Source organism: Falco rusticolus, chromosome 7 (genome assembly GCF_015220075.1).
Source record: "Falco rusticolus isolate bFalRus1 chromosome 7, bFalRus1.pri, whole genome shotgun sequence".
Lineage (NCBI taxonomy): Eukaryota > Metazoa > Chordata > Aves > Falconiformes > Falconidae > Falco > Falco rusticolus.
This window is the reverse complement of record NC_051193.1, coordinates 70,779,120-70,791,999: the sequence shown is the minus strand read 5'-3', so window position 1 is coordinate 70,791,999 and position 12,880 is coordinate 70,779,120. Positions and strand designations below refer to the sequence as shown.

The 12,880-nt window shown below is 50.7% G+C and overlaps 1 long non-coding RNA gene across 1 annotated transcript; it reads left to right on the top strand.

Moving 5' to 3' along the window:
- Positions 1-204: 204 nt before the first annotated feature.
- On the top strand, positions 205-4,043 carry LOC119150671. The gene is made up of 4 exons (XR_005105179.1): positions 205-270; positions 778-926; positions 1,210-1,316; positions 3,854-4,043. It is a non-coding gene; the product is annotated as an uncharacterized LOC119150671 (long non-coding RNA).
- Positions 4,044-12,880: the final 8,837 nt, after the last annotated feature.

Sequence of the window (12,880 nt, the reverse complement as noted above, 5' to 3'; positions counted from 1 at the left end):
GGGAGCGGGTCCCTCGCTTCATCTGCCGAAACACCCTCGGCGGTGGCTCAGCGCCCGCGGCGCAGACACGGACACGGAAATGGACAGGGACAGGAACACGGACACCGACACGGGCACAGACACGGAGGCGGCAGTACCTCCCGCCCGCCGCCAGGGGGCAGCGCCGGCGCGGGCCGGGCCGGGGGCTGCGCGCGCAGCGCCTCGGCGGCGTCAGGGCGGGCGGGGGCGGTGCGTCCCCTCATGGCGGCCCGGGGGCTGAGGGAGCCGGCGGTAGGCTGGGGCGCCCTGGCTTTGCGGCCGGCTGCAGGGGTCCTCGGTGGGCGGCCCGCCGGTGGGAGGCCCCCGGGAGCCGAGCCGAGGCGGCGCCGGCGGTGCTGCCGGCGGGGAGGGCTCGGGCCTGGGGGGTCTGGCCTGTTGACAGGGCCAGAGCCCGGTGTCCCGCCCGCTCTGTCACACTTCCACACACCGCAACGTAAATACTTAGCAGGTGGGGTGGGAAGGGCCTAGGTTTGCCCGTTGCCCCGTTTGTGGGTCCGGGGCAGGTCGAATGGGTGCCTGGGGCAGGGGTGGGCGAGTGTGGCGAGCCAAGGTGGATCCTGCTCGCCCCCAGCCCCTGCTTCGCCTCCAGTGGTTGCCTCTACCAGCTGAAGGAGAGCAGCACCATCTGTCTTCTGCTTTTCTTTTTCCAAAGCATACATGCTTCACCGATTGCCAGTCTTCGCCCTATAAGTAGCACTCCGTACCGTGTAATTTGCCTTTTTACTTTTCTTCTTCCAGTGCTCCATTGCTGTTTTCTCCACTACGAAGAGCAGCAAAGAATGAGTGGCGTTGGGGCCCATGAGAGACGATGAGATCACTTCAAAAGGGAGGAGAGAGAGAATGAAAATTAACTTCTCAGCTCTCATCCTGATTTTTCATGTAAAAAGGTGCATAGCTGTAGGATATGGAAGTCTCTGGCCCACATGCTTCACTAGCACAGGAGGTGGCAGGATACAGGACCTGAGCAGCCACCAGTAGGTTCTGGCACAGCAAGTTCTGTGTTCCTTTGATTAAGAGACTGGGTGCAAAGGGCTGACCAGCCAGTCATTTTTGGAAAAAAAATAGGCAGAAACAAAAAGAAATTGAAGCAATCCATTCCTTTTGAAGGTAAAGGTGAAGGCGGCACAAATGTCATCCAAATTGCTGAGCATCTCTGCATTACGTTTACAGGTCAAATGCAGTGTGAAGGCAATGTGAAAATCTTAACTGCCAAGGCATCTGGGCTGTGTCAGAAAGACTTGCTGCTCTCTGCTTTCTTGGAGCTAAAAGAAAATTCAGTAAGTTGCTGAGTTGAATGCTTCATCTGCCTCCCTCACAAGCTTCTGGAGGTGACAGATGTTTCCTCGGGGCCTGTTATTTTAGACACTTCCATAATTTATATATCTCTGCAAGCCTGGTGGGTGGAATTGGATGTCACAGACAAGCTGAAAATAACTCATATACTCAGACTCCGATATCTACTGGCCCATGTAGAAAAACTCTGAGATCAAATTGAATCACATTATATGTGCGTGGCAGATGCATTGAGAGATACAGATGGAGCAACGGTGGGTTAAAGTGAAGTTGAAATGTTCTGTGGGGACTGCTGGCAAGGACTCCACAATAACATTGTGCACAGCAGAATCACCGTGGCTTAGCCCTCACGATTGTTTTGCTAAGATCTGCAGTAGCATACAGAGGAAAAATTAATATTTAGAACAATATGTAATTCCCTGTGTGATCATGATGTAGAACTGGACAGAATGCCTTTGGCCTCTGCATGAGAGGTTCAGGAAGCTATCTGGGCAGATGGCTTTGCGGAGCTGCGCTTGGGTGTGCCTGAAGTAAGGCCAAGGGGCTTCAAACCTGCTTCAGGGTCCTTCTCGTTAGAAGCAGTACTTGGTAGGAAAATACTGCTGCGGGACCTTGGAGCCTCAAGCCGTTAATGCCTTGCCAGGTATTTGGGGATAGTCTGGTGGAAGAGACAGGCAAGTAAATATGCTACATCCGCACATGCCCAGCGCTCCAAAAATATAAATCAGGGGACGCTGTATTTGTGGCATATAGGCAAGTACCGGTGAAAGCATAGAGCAGGGGCTAAGGTGTAAGGGAATATTCTCAGGTGAACGTCTCAAACGCTAAGTTTTCTGCTTCTATCCGTGTGTAGAGACCAGGGAGTTTCACCCAGCCATTCATTAAGTTTTCCCCGAGTGCAGCCTGGCTTCCTTTGGGTACAGCTCAGAACCAGCATTCTCTGGGAGGTGGTAATATTTTCCAAGGCTGGGCCATTTGTCCATGCCAGCCTCTAGAGGCTATGGAGAAGCTGTGCAGAAAGGGCCTGGGCGCACTTGGCCACACCCTGTAGCCAGCGGTAGGATGTTTATAGCCTGCCAAGGTAAACTGCGTGAGCGGTGTGCCTCGATTTACAGCCAGATCTCCAGAGCAAAAGCACTGAGTGAAGAATGGCAGAGCTTTTAACTCCTTGTGAGGAGCTGAAGACAGAACTCTCAGTGGAGGAGCCAAACTCCTGGAGGATATTGCCACCTCCAGGGAGCATGTATCTCATGGGCTTTCCTGACATAGTTTCTGCCATAGCACAGCCTTGGCACATGTCATCTCTGCATTTAAAGCCTTTTTTGCTTTGTTTTGGTTTTCCCAAAAGTCGCCTACAGGTATTTGTTTCCACTTTCCTGAGTGCTTCCCAAACACAGGGCTTAACCTCGGTGCTGTTTCTAGTCCCCTTTGAGCACTAATATGTGATGACTCGGATCTCCTGAGGCCTAACCCAGTGCTTTCTTCCAGTTGTTCAACCTCCCTCTTCAATTCGTCAGAGATTGTTTGGATTCAGCAGATTTCCCTTTCTTCAAGGCCAATGACTTCCACTCTTTCCTTGCATCTTCCAGCCTCCCTGTCCCCATGGTTGTTTGCCATTCCTTTTTTTTCTTTTGAGTCTCTCTGTGGCAAGGTGTTGCACAAAGCCATACTTTTGGATGTACAGTGGAGGGGACAGGGAACGTTCATCCTGCTCTCAGAGGTCCCTTTAGAAAAAAATATTCTTTAAACACCCACAAAGATTTAAGCCAAAAGATTTTAATTTTTAAGCTGATGAACAAATAATTTGTCCAGAGTCAAAATATTTGTGCTGATAACGGTGCTGTGCCCTGAGTGAATTAATTTGCCTATCTTACATTTACTTGACTTCCCTGCTCGCAGATACCTCAGTCCAGAGATATCCCATATCCTGGTCCAAAACTCACAGCCCTGCTCTTGCAGGAGGAAAATGCTGCATCTTTGGAGAGCTTGGGTGTACTCTTAAGGGGCACAGGAGGAGCAGAACCAAAGGACTTCTGCTGGTTCACTTGTTACCCAGCAGGTTTTGGATTTGTCTGTCCAAAACTTTGGGTGACATCAGTGGGATAACTGGTATAAAATTGCCATTCTGCCCAGGAGGATGTTAGATCTGTTAGCTCTCACAGTGTCCTGATGCGTGTGGCCATAGAGGAGTGTGGCAGCAACTCCTCTAATCTTAAGCCTCTTACCGTAGTGGAAAAAACAACACAGAAATATCATGTAATTGTTGGTTGTTTCTTTTTTTTTAATTGTGTTGTTTTTTAAAAAAAATGAAGGCCTCCCAATTCTCCTAATCACTAGCTGCAGTCCAGGAAACTTTGTGTTTATTAAGCACTGTGTAAATTTGCAGCTCTCTATAAATGTAAAATCAATAGTGATGATAACAGCAGCAAAGTGCTTAGTCCAGCCCTGGTAATAACCCAAGATTGCTAACTTCTTGATAAGGTCACTAACACAGGCACCTCCTCTCCATGTGAAAACACAGGGTGCGGAACAGAAGATACTTGTGTTCCCTGACAAGGAAGGAAACACTGAAAACATGTAATTTCCAGCAGGTGACAATGGCAGGCAAAGACACGAAGGATTCGCTTAAGATCTGTTGGGGGGGCCTTAGCCCCTCCACTGAGCACTGCAAACATGCTTCCTTTTCTAGGAAATTAAAATCTTAACAAACACCTCCTCGTTAATGGGATCTTTTTTTTCGTCTGTTCTCACAACCACACAAGAAAGGAGAAACTCCAGTAACCTGACGGAGTGAGCAAAATGACGTTTCTGGAGGATGGACAGAGCGGCGCAATGACGGCTAGTGTGGCTGACCCCTCGGAACTGTGGCCCTGTCAGTGCCGTTCCACTGCTTTCCGTAGGGCATGGCCTGGGCAGGGCCTGGGCTTCACGGCGGGGCTCACCGAGTGTGCATAGGGACCGCACTTACACCTCTTCCCAGGCATCCTGCAGCTCTTGTGGCAGCTCTGCAGGTGGAAGGGCTTCAGGCTTTTTATAGCTGGGGCTTTCCCACCACGGGCAATAACTAACTCTATGCATTTAAAACCAGCGTGTCTACCACTAACGGCTGGTAGCCCCCTCTACCTTCCACTGTGGTGATTCCCTTAAGGCTGGAACCGCTGCAGGCAGCTGTGGTTGGCTCCATGCAGTCTGCTCCTCTTCCAGCCAGGTCCATTTTAAACCTGGCTTAGGGTTCCCAGATGGCTTACTGCCATCCAGCCGGCCTCTGCCATGGCCTCCCCAAGGAGCTCACTGGTAGACCGGAGACCTCCAGGGCATCCCTGCCTCCTCCTTGCCCACCTCTGTCAGTGAGCCTGGCTTCGTCTTGCTCTGCGGTAGGTCCACAGTCACCTTTGGGCTTTTTCTGTGCCATGCTGCTGTGGCAAACCGAGTCCACCCGCACATCCGCTCCCTTCTGTTCTCCTGGCCTCTGCTTGCTAAGCTATCCCCATGTCCGGTGGCCTTCAGCGCAGGAAGAATCCTTCTTAAGCCCCTTTCCCAAAGGCAGCACTCCCACTGTTAAATAATAATCGTACAGTAATAATCACCAGAGGGCTGGCAGGGACTTCAGGAAGTGTCTGAAGCCATCCCCCCCCTCGCCGAGGTGGAGTCACCCAGGAGCAGTGCCTGACGCGTGCGTGAAATCCTTCTGGCGATGGGGACGCCGCAGCCTCCCCAGCAGCCCCCTGCGGCCCAGGAGACCTTCCTTGGAAAAAAAAAGCATTTTCTTGAGTACAGCCCGGATCCTTCCTCCTGCAAATCAGGCTAATTATTACTTGTCCTCCTTCTGGTGGATCTGGAGAAGAACTGATCGCAGTCTGCCTTATAGCAACCTTTTATATAATAGCAAGACAGCTTTTAGAGTAACTGAAAAAGAGGCGTTTGCTCACTTGCAAAGTCAGGAAATTCCCTGCCAATGGACATTCTTTGTCGGGGATCCTTTGCCAGCATAGGCTGAGCTCTAAGCCCCACAATCTACATTTTCCTTTTGAATGACTCCCACAAAATAAACCAAATATCACATCCAAGAAGATTTATTACATCCCTTCCAAGGGCGAAGCATTCCTCAGCTACATTCCACTTCTGTCTTTTGTGCTTAGGGAAGGGGAAAAAAATCTCTGTGATGCCTCTGGATCCCACCCCTCGAGGGCTTCTGTCGTTAATAAAGCCGAGCAGCTGGAGCCAGATTTGTCAGACTAGTCCTGAATGGCTGGCTCGCTCCTGCTGCAAGAGCAGCCCCATCAGAGCAGCGCTAGGATTTCTGCCTCTGCGAGAAGATTAACAACTCGTGGCACCACGTTTCCTCAGTAAAAACACCTTTTGTTGTTCCCAGTGACACACTATCCCTGTGGCAGTGGCTGCCAGGGTGGATCTTCTCACTTCCTCGCCGCTCTGGCTTCTCCTGCGTCTGCATGATGCAAGAGTTTGCAATGCTTTTCGGGAGCTCAGATGTGCTCTTGGGTACTCTATGCTTGAAGCGATTGCTCTCTCCAGGCTTTGCAGCGAAGCTTTTACCCAGATGTGTAAAGGAGGATGTGTATAGAGGGAGGGCAAGGGGATGAAACCTCTGTTGTGTTATCTGAGCCTAATTAAGCTTCTCCCTAGGCAGTCACTAATTGATTGACCCCAGGACTGCAAAAGGGAGCAAATTTACCAGAGCTCATGAAAAGAACAGAGTTTGGAATTTGGTTTTTTTTTATTTCAGAGATTAATACCTTTGACTGATGTCTTGCTGACTGATACCAGTGAAACAAACACTATTCAGCAAATGTTGGTAGGTGGATTTGGCTTTTTAAATCTGAGTGACAGAAGTGGTGAGTCCTCAGATGCCTGTTCGTCATCACTGTGTCCCTTGCCAGCATTTACAGGTATCACTTAACTGGAGCTCTGGCACTACTTTCTGCCCCAGCCTGGGCTGCGCTAACCAGCCTGTAGTCTCTTCCAGCGGGTATCAAATCCATTTCAGTTTCACAGGCTTTAAAAGCATTTCACAAAATCGACCAAAAAAACCCTTGTCAAACCAAAAATCAGTTCACCAACCATAAAATGCAGCTGCTGCAGGTGTGGGTGAGGCCAGCTCTGCAACAGCACAGCTCAACACCCAGCACTACTGTGGAGAGGGGGGAAAAGCCTGTGTCCAAGGGGAGCTGCAGGGAGAACGAAGGGAAGAAGACCATCCCCTCCCAAATATCTGGAACACTGGCTTCACCAAAAATGCTGAGATCTTTCCCAGTGTGACAGTGTTCAGATCACTCTAATACAATTGAACCCCCACCGGGAGCAGGGGTTCAGGCTTACTCAGGTGAGTGACAGATGCCACCTTCTCATATGCATGAAGCTCAGGCCACTGTTTGCAGGGCTGCTCTGTGAGTACTACTGGGCATTTTGTTGGTGAGGTTTGATGCGGTGGAAGCTCACCCTGTCAGGTCTGAGACGTAGCCAGTGCGCAGGAAAGGCTACGGGAAGAGAAGGTGTGCAGAACAGCGTGGAAGTGACATGCGTGCCTGAAAGTGAGTGAGACTGGGATGAGGACAAGGTGGCTGGAAGAGCAGCCCCGGGCCAGGTGACAGAAGGCTGTCAAAAGGCCAGCTTTCACAACCAGCCCAGCCAGAGCTCCTTGTGTCATTTGGAGCTGATTCACTGTGGCTCCAGTCAGCCTTGAAACCATTTCAGCTGGGCTTTAATGCTATTTAGAGCATGGAAGGAAAGCTCGGGTGTGTAGCAAACTGAAAAAATTGTGCGTGCACAACCTGGGCCTGCGATGTTGCTGCAGATTTGAAGTTTCTCCTGTCAGCCTGCGAGTTGCTTCCCTTTTTGCCTCGCTAGGATGAACTGGTGTCCTATTCCCTCCTATTCTCCATCCTCAAAGAAGATGCTCATCTCTCGTCTCATCACAGAGGTTTCTGTGCATTCTGTGAAGTTTTGCAGGGATTTGATGGAACTGTCAGCTGAGCAGCAGCACTGGCGGGTGATGCCTATCCTACATGGGGTTTCACCATGAGCATACCTCTACAGCCATGGCTCCCTATCCCTCTCCTAGGCCTGTTCACCTTTAGGTGCTTTGGAGCACTTCTGACTTGCTTTTCTGTCTCTTCTGTTTAGAAAATCTGTGACGTCAGTGAGCATTTACAGGGCAGTCCCAATTTCCACGCTGTGTTTGAAGGACACTGGTTTGTTGGGTCTCTGGGTTTAGGTGGCAGCTGCAAGAGCAAGTCCCTGGGTGTAGCTATGGGGAAGAGGGACTGCCACCGTCTCCGTTGTGAAATGACATGTGTTGGCAAGGCAAACTGACCCTCTAGAAGAAGATGCCGCTGAAGAAAGAGAGGAATCCAAGTGTCTCCTCTCCGGAGCACATGGACTTCCCCATCCTGAGGAGGACACTTGTGACCCTCACAACCCTCCCCCCCGCTGCGTGCTCTGTCTGCTTCTTTATTCTTTTCCTCTCTCCTCAACCACACCCACTATTTAACCATTTAGATATAAAAATAAAAAATAAGAAAACCACCCAACCCACTAGACAGAGGGTTTGCTAAAGAGGGGTAATTTTAAAAGCAAGTCTTTGAGGTCAGCGTGTAATTGTAACATTGGGACTGTGTGATTCAAGACAAAAATAATCCACTGGGTATCTGGTCAAGGAGGAGAGGATGGCAGCTGGCAGGGAGGGAAGAGGGACTTACACGGGATTGATCAGACAGCAAAAGACCAGGCAAAACTACTTGCTGGCACTGGGACTCATATTTGTGTAGGATACTGCAAGACTTCCCTGGCTGTGATGGGTTCATAAGAGCTGCTGTTCGGGGTCACAGCTTCCCTGGGTCGGGAGCCCTGCCTCTGCCAGGAGCTGGCACTGGCCGCTTCCTGGGAATTTAACTGTCTTCCGCAGAAATACTGGGATGATGTGAAATTATTTATATATTAACCTGCTCATGGGGAACATTTCTGGTTTGGTCTGGAGTTTAGTGTGCTGAGGTTTTTTAACAGTTCCCCATTTTCAGTCTCCTGCTTCAGATACTTGATGAAACCTGTCTTCTTCAAAGGGTTTGTGGGGCTGCAAGCCATGCCCTTCCCTCGCGTGCTGTAGCAGAGGATGTTTTCACCCCTATAAATGTTGGATCCTTTCCTCAGTTCCTTCTCAATTACAACTGACAGCAGTAAGTTATGTGGGCCAATTGTATAACATATTTTACTAGGATTTTCTGTAGTGCATTTTAAATGGAGAAGTGAGCCTTGGAAGTGCCCAAATGGCTCTGCTGTCTCCTAGCTCTGAGAGCACAGTACCGTGGGTAGGAGGACCACACCACAGCACTGGTTTTGTTTAGCAGTCTGGTGAGAGACAGTGGCAGCCCCCATCACTGGAAAATAATGATGCTAATTCTTGTACTGGGGCAAAGCACCGACTGTCTACAGAGAACCCTGATTCTCCTGGCTCCAGAGGTGGCATGGGAAGGACCCCGAGTGGCCTTTCAGCTCTGTCGTTCCCAAGACTCAGTTGCTTTCACATTTGCTCCCAGATGAAATTACCATAAAAATCAGTTTTACTGTGCAAGAAGGGTAATAGGAGGGAACACGCCTGTACATGGATGCCAGTGGCTGGGGGTATAGAGCTGTACCTGAATTGATGCCACTTGTGTTTCCATTCTAAGATGCCCAGCCATCAACTCTCCAATCTTTCACCACAGTTCGGTGTTTCCCCTTCCCAAACCACTGTCTGTGCATGAAAGGGATTTATTTTTAATCAGAAGCCAGCACTGGTTGCAGGGGTCTTTACTCTGTGACCTTCAATTCTTTCTAGGAGGAGACAGTGGGTTTCGGTACCTTCTTGCTGTGGCTGTCTCTGGGTCAGCCCTTCCCAGAACAGATGCCACTGATTCAGGAGGTCTTGTTGCCTCCCCTTTATGTAAGTGCTGGTTACACAGTTCCGCCTGGATCATTGCAGTCATAAACCATGCTCAAGGGATGAGCAATTTAGGGTTTGGAGTCATTGTGGACCAGCCCTGGAGACCTCATGCAATTGTTTTTCATCTCTTTTACACCCACAGTTTTGCTAGATTAGAGTTACTGCAGAACCCAGAGAGTTTCTGACTTGAATTTGAGTTGGGAAAGACACACAAAAGAAAGGAATTTGTGTTGTAAATTAGATTTCTCAAATTTCGGTGATTTGTCATGGAAATGTGGCTCAATCTATGCAGTCATAAAAACATTTCACATGTTCAAACTCTTCTCGTGCTGTTAACTTCCCTGATGTGGCGGGGTACAGTGACTGTAGGAGGTAAGGTTAATTTCAAATCAGCTGTGGCAGAAAAATGACTTGGCACCGCAGCTGCGGAAGCATTAAACCTACAAAATGAGGATTAACCTAGAAACCTTTCCCCACTGCTAGTGATCTATGTGAGAAGACTGGATTCTTGGCTCAGGTGGTTTTCTGCCCCTTCCGAAGTGTCTAATGGGGTATATGCTGCCTCTTGGTGCAGCTCAGGTCAGCGGGAGAGCACCCAAGCACCTCCCCGCGCATGTTGTGCTTGCCCATGATCCAAAATGAAAACCATAATTCAGAGCTCAGTTAATGGGGGTGGCCTAAAAATAATAGGATTGAAACCAGTAAATGGTGGTTTGTTGGCTTTGCCCACCAGCACCGTCGCTAGGGGCGTGCGTTTTCAGCTGGTTCCCTGCAACCATCAGAGTCACCTAAGAAAAAAGCAGGGAAGGTGAGAAGCTTCCATGTTCCCAGGACTCCAGGTGCTCAGGCTTTAAGAAAAGTACTAAATGTCCTGAGATGCCTGGAGAAAGAAAGACCTGGCGAGGCCGTTATCCCCGCTTGCCACTCAAAGCAGAACCTCTCATTTCCCGTGTACACCAGTGGATGTTAGTGATGCGCAGGCGCAGTGCCGCAGGCGGTGAGTTCTTCAGCACTTCAAAGAGCCTTCTGCTGCCTTTGGGCGTGTTTCACGTTTTAGGCTGCTGCCACACTCAAGCTCTCAATGAATCAAAAGCTGTGCAGGATGCGGCAGCACCAAAGGGAGCGTGTGCAGCATGCCGAGGTGACAGGTACTCTGGGACAGAGGAGCCAGGGACTCTACTGCCTCACCTTGCCTTGCCTATCTACCCCCTGGTCAGCTGGAGAAACCACATCTCTGCGTCTCTGTTTCCTTGCTGGGCATCTAGATAGCAAGTGAGAGGGGGTTGCTCAGTGCGTCTTCTGAAAAGCAGCTGATAATTTTTATCTCTTTATTTCAGAGCTCGGCCAGTGCATGAAGAGGGTTGCATTACATGCTTGGCTGCAGCTGTATGAGACTTGTTGACCCTGGAAGTCCCTCTTTTCCTTTTTGCAGGTTGACAAAGCCACTCTAGGGCTTTTCAGGCTGGAGATGCCGGTCAAGCGGGGAGCTCTGCAAACCCCACTTACTGGGGGTTCCCCCGCAGGAGGTTCTTGCTCAGAAGGGGCAGCTGGCTGGCACAGGTGGAGGCCAGGAGGGCAGCAAGGCCAGCACCGGGCTGCTGCCAGGAGCGGCTGTGTGCCCAAGCAGTGTGGGCAGTGCCAGCTTCGCTCCCACAGCCAGCCCCAGCCCCACGGGCCGCCTGGGCAGGGAGAGCCAGCCAGGGGGCCAGGGGAGTTCGCTGCCGGGAGTGACACATCTGCGTGCGCCTGACAGCATCTGTTGCCATGGCAATGCGTATTTGAGCCTGAGCCAAGCTGCATCTTCCCTGAAGTTGTGAATTGAGCTTAGCTTTATTTATTTAAACCCGACCATAACGAGGGATAGAAAGAGAAGAGACACATTACAAATCCCCTTGCGCAGGCCGTAGCCACATGAGTCAGAGGCACTGCAGGCTTTAATCAGCCCACCTGACGTCAAACCTCTCCATCAGAGGAAAGTGCCGCCTGGAAATGTCAACATGCCCAAACGGAAAGGCCAGAAGGTAAATCTTTTCCTGTGCTCACTCACCGAGTAGGAAAGAACAATTAAAATTCAGCCAGTTCCCTAGACACATCTTAATAGCAATCTGATTGAATGCTTTTCTCCTCCAGGCCCTCTCCCATCCCTGCCATTAGCTGCTGGGGACAAGGCCTGTTGGTCTGAAGGATCTTTCTAATGCAGCATCAAACCCCAGATCCTTCAAGAACTAGGTGTCACCACCGGCAGCAAAAATGGGCTCTGCAGGAAAGCTCTGTGGCTGAAGTAAGCTCTCCCACAAGCACTGAGCTATCCGTGCCGCGATAGCGGGTCCCAGTTTCACTCGTGTGAATGCACAGGGGTAAGAAGAGCGACTTAGCTTGTACCTACATCACCAGCCGACATAAAGTTGGGATGAGGAAAAAAGTAGTGGGAATCAGATCATGTTCGCCAGAGGTGTCAGCCACCTGTGGGCAAGTCAACGCCAGCCCTGAGAGATGCACCATGGCGATGGGAAATGGTTGTGGGCTGTAACAGAGGAGTGTCCTTCTGGGAAGGGAAACCCTCCTGCAGCCTTCCTGCAGCCTTTCTAACACAGCTCAGACTTCGGCCCCCGTAACATAGACAAGGTGCGAAGAAGCCCCCAGCTTTGGAGACAAGAAGCCTGTTCTTCAATGTAGATCCTAAGTCAGGTGTGCAGAGGGGAGAGGGGTCAGCCAAGGACATCTACAGCTTTATCTGCTCTGTTGGGGAGCATCAAGCTGGGACGCCTAGGGAAACCATCCCTTCCCAGCCCGCTGGTGTTTGCCAGGGGTGACAAAGGGACACATGCAGACATCAGGGGACACAAGCACATGGAGAAGGAGGAAGGAAGGAAGAATGTTAAGATGCAAACCGCACCGCTTAAAACCAGGGCGGCTTTCCAGTTCCTCCGAAGTTCTCCCCCCACCCAGCACTGTACAGCAGCCAACCTGGTGGGCTTCTGATCTTCCCAAATCACTTAACACTTCTCCCCTTTTATTTTTGTCCTAAATGTAAGTGTTTCGCTTTAGTGGCTGATCCTGGCAGCGTGCCCCAGACATTACACTGGGGTTGCTTTTGCTCTAGGAGATAAGTCTGTAATGAAGGTTTCCTCCTCGGTGTCTCTCTTTCCCCCGTAGTGAAAGTCTGTAATTACCAGCGAGGGGCGAGGCAGACAGCACTGAAACAATGTCATTTAAACAGTGGTGAGACATGCCTGAATTGCTGGGTTGTGCTCTTCTCCTCGCAGGACTGCTTGTGGATGCAGACCTTGCTTTTAACCCTTGCCAGGGCAGGGAACACTGTCCCCCCCACTCCCCCAACCAGCCTGCCTGTGCCCACATCTGCTTGGCTCCAATGGGGGCAGAACCTGTTGGACGTAGCCAAGGTCTGATTGTCTGGCTTCTCCCCTGTGCCCGAGGGGTCAAGTGGCACAGATCAGCGGGGATTGCCCCCTTAGTCATCATGCGGGTAACTGGGGGTTTGGAATTGGCTCTTCAGCTCCCATCTACACCAAAGCTGTCTGTCTCCTGCTCCTTGATGCGAGGTATTTTCTTGGGGCAAAATTCAGTCAAACAGGGTGTGCAGCTGTACCC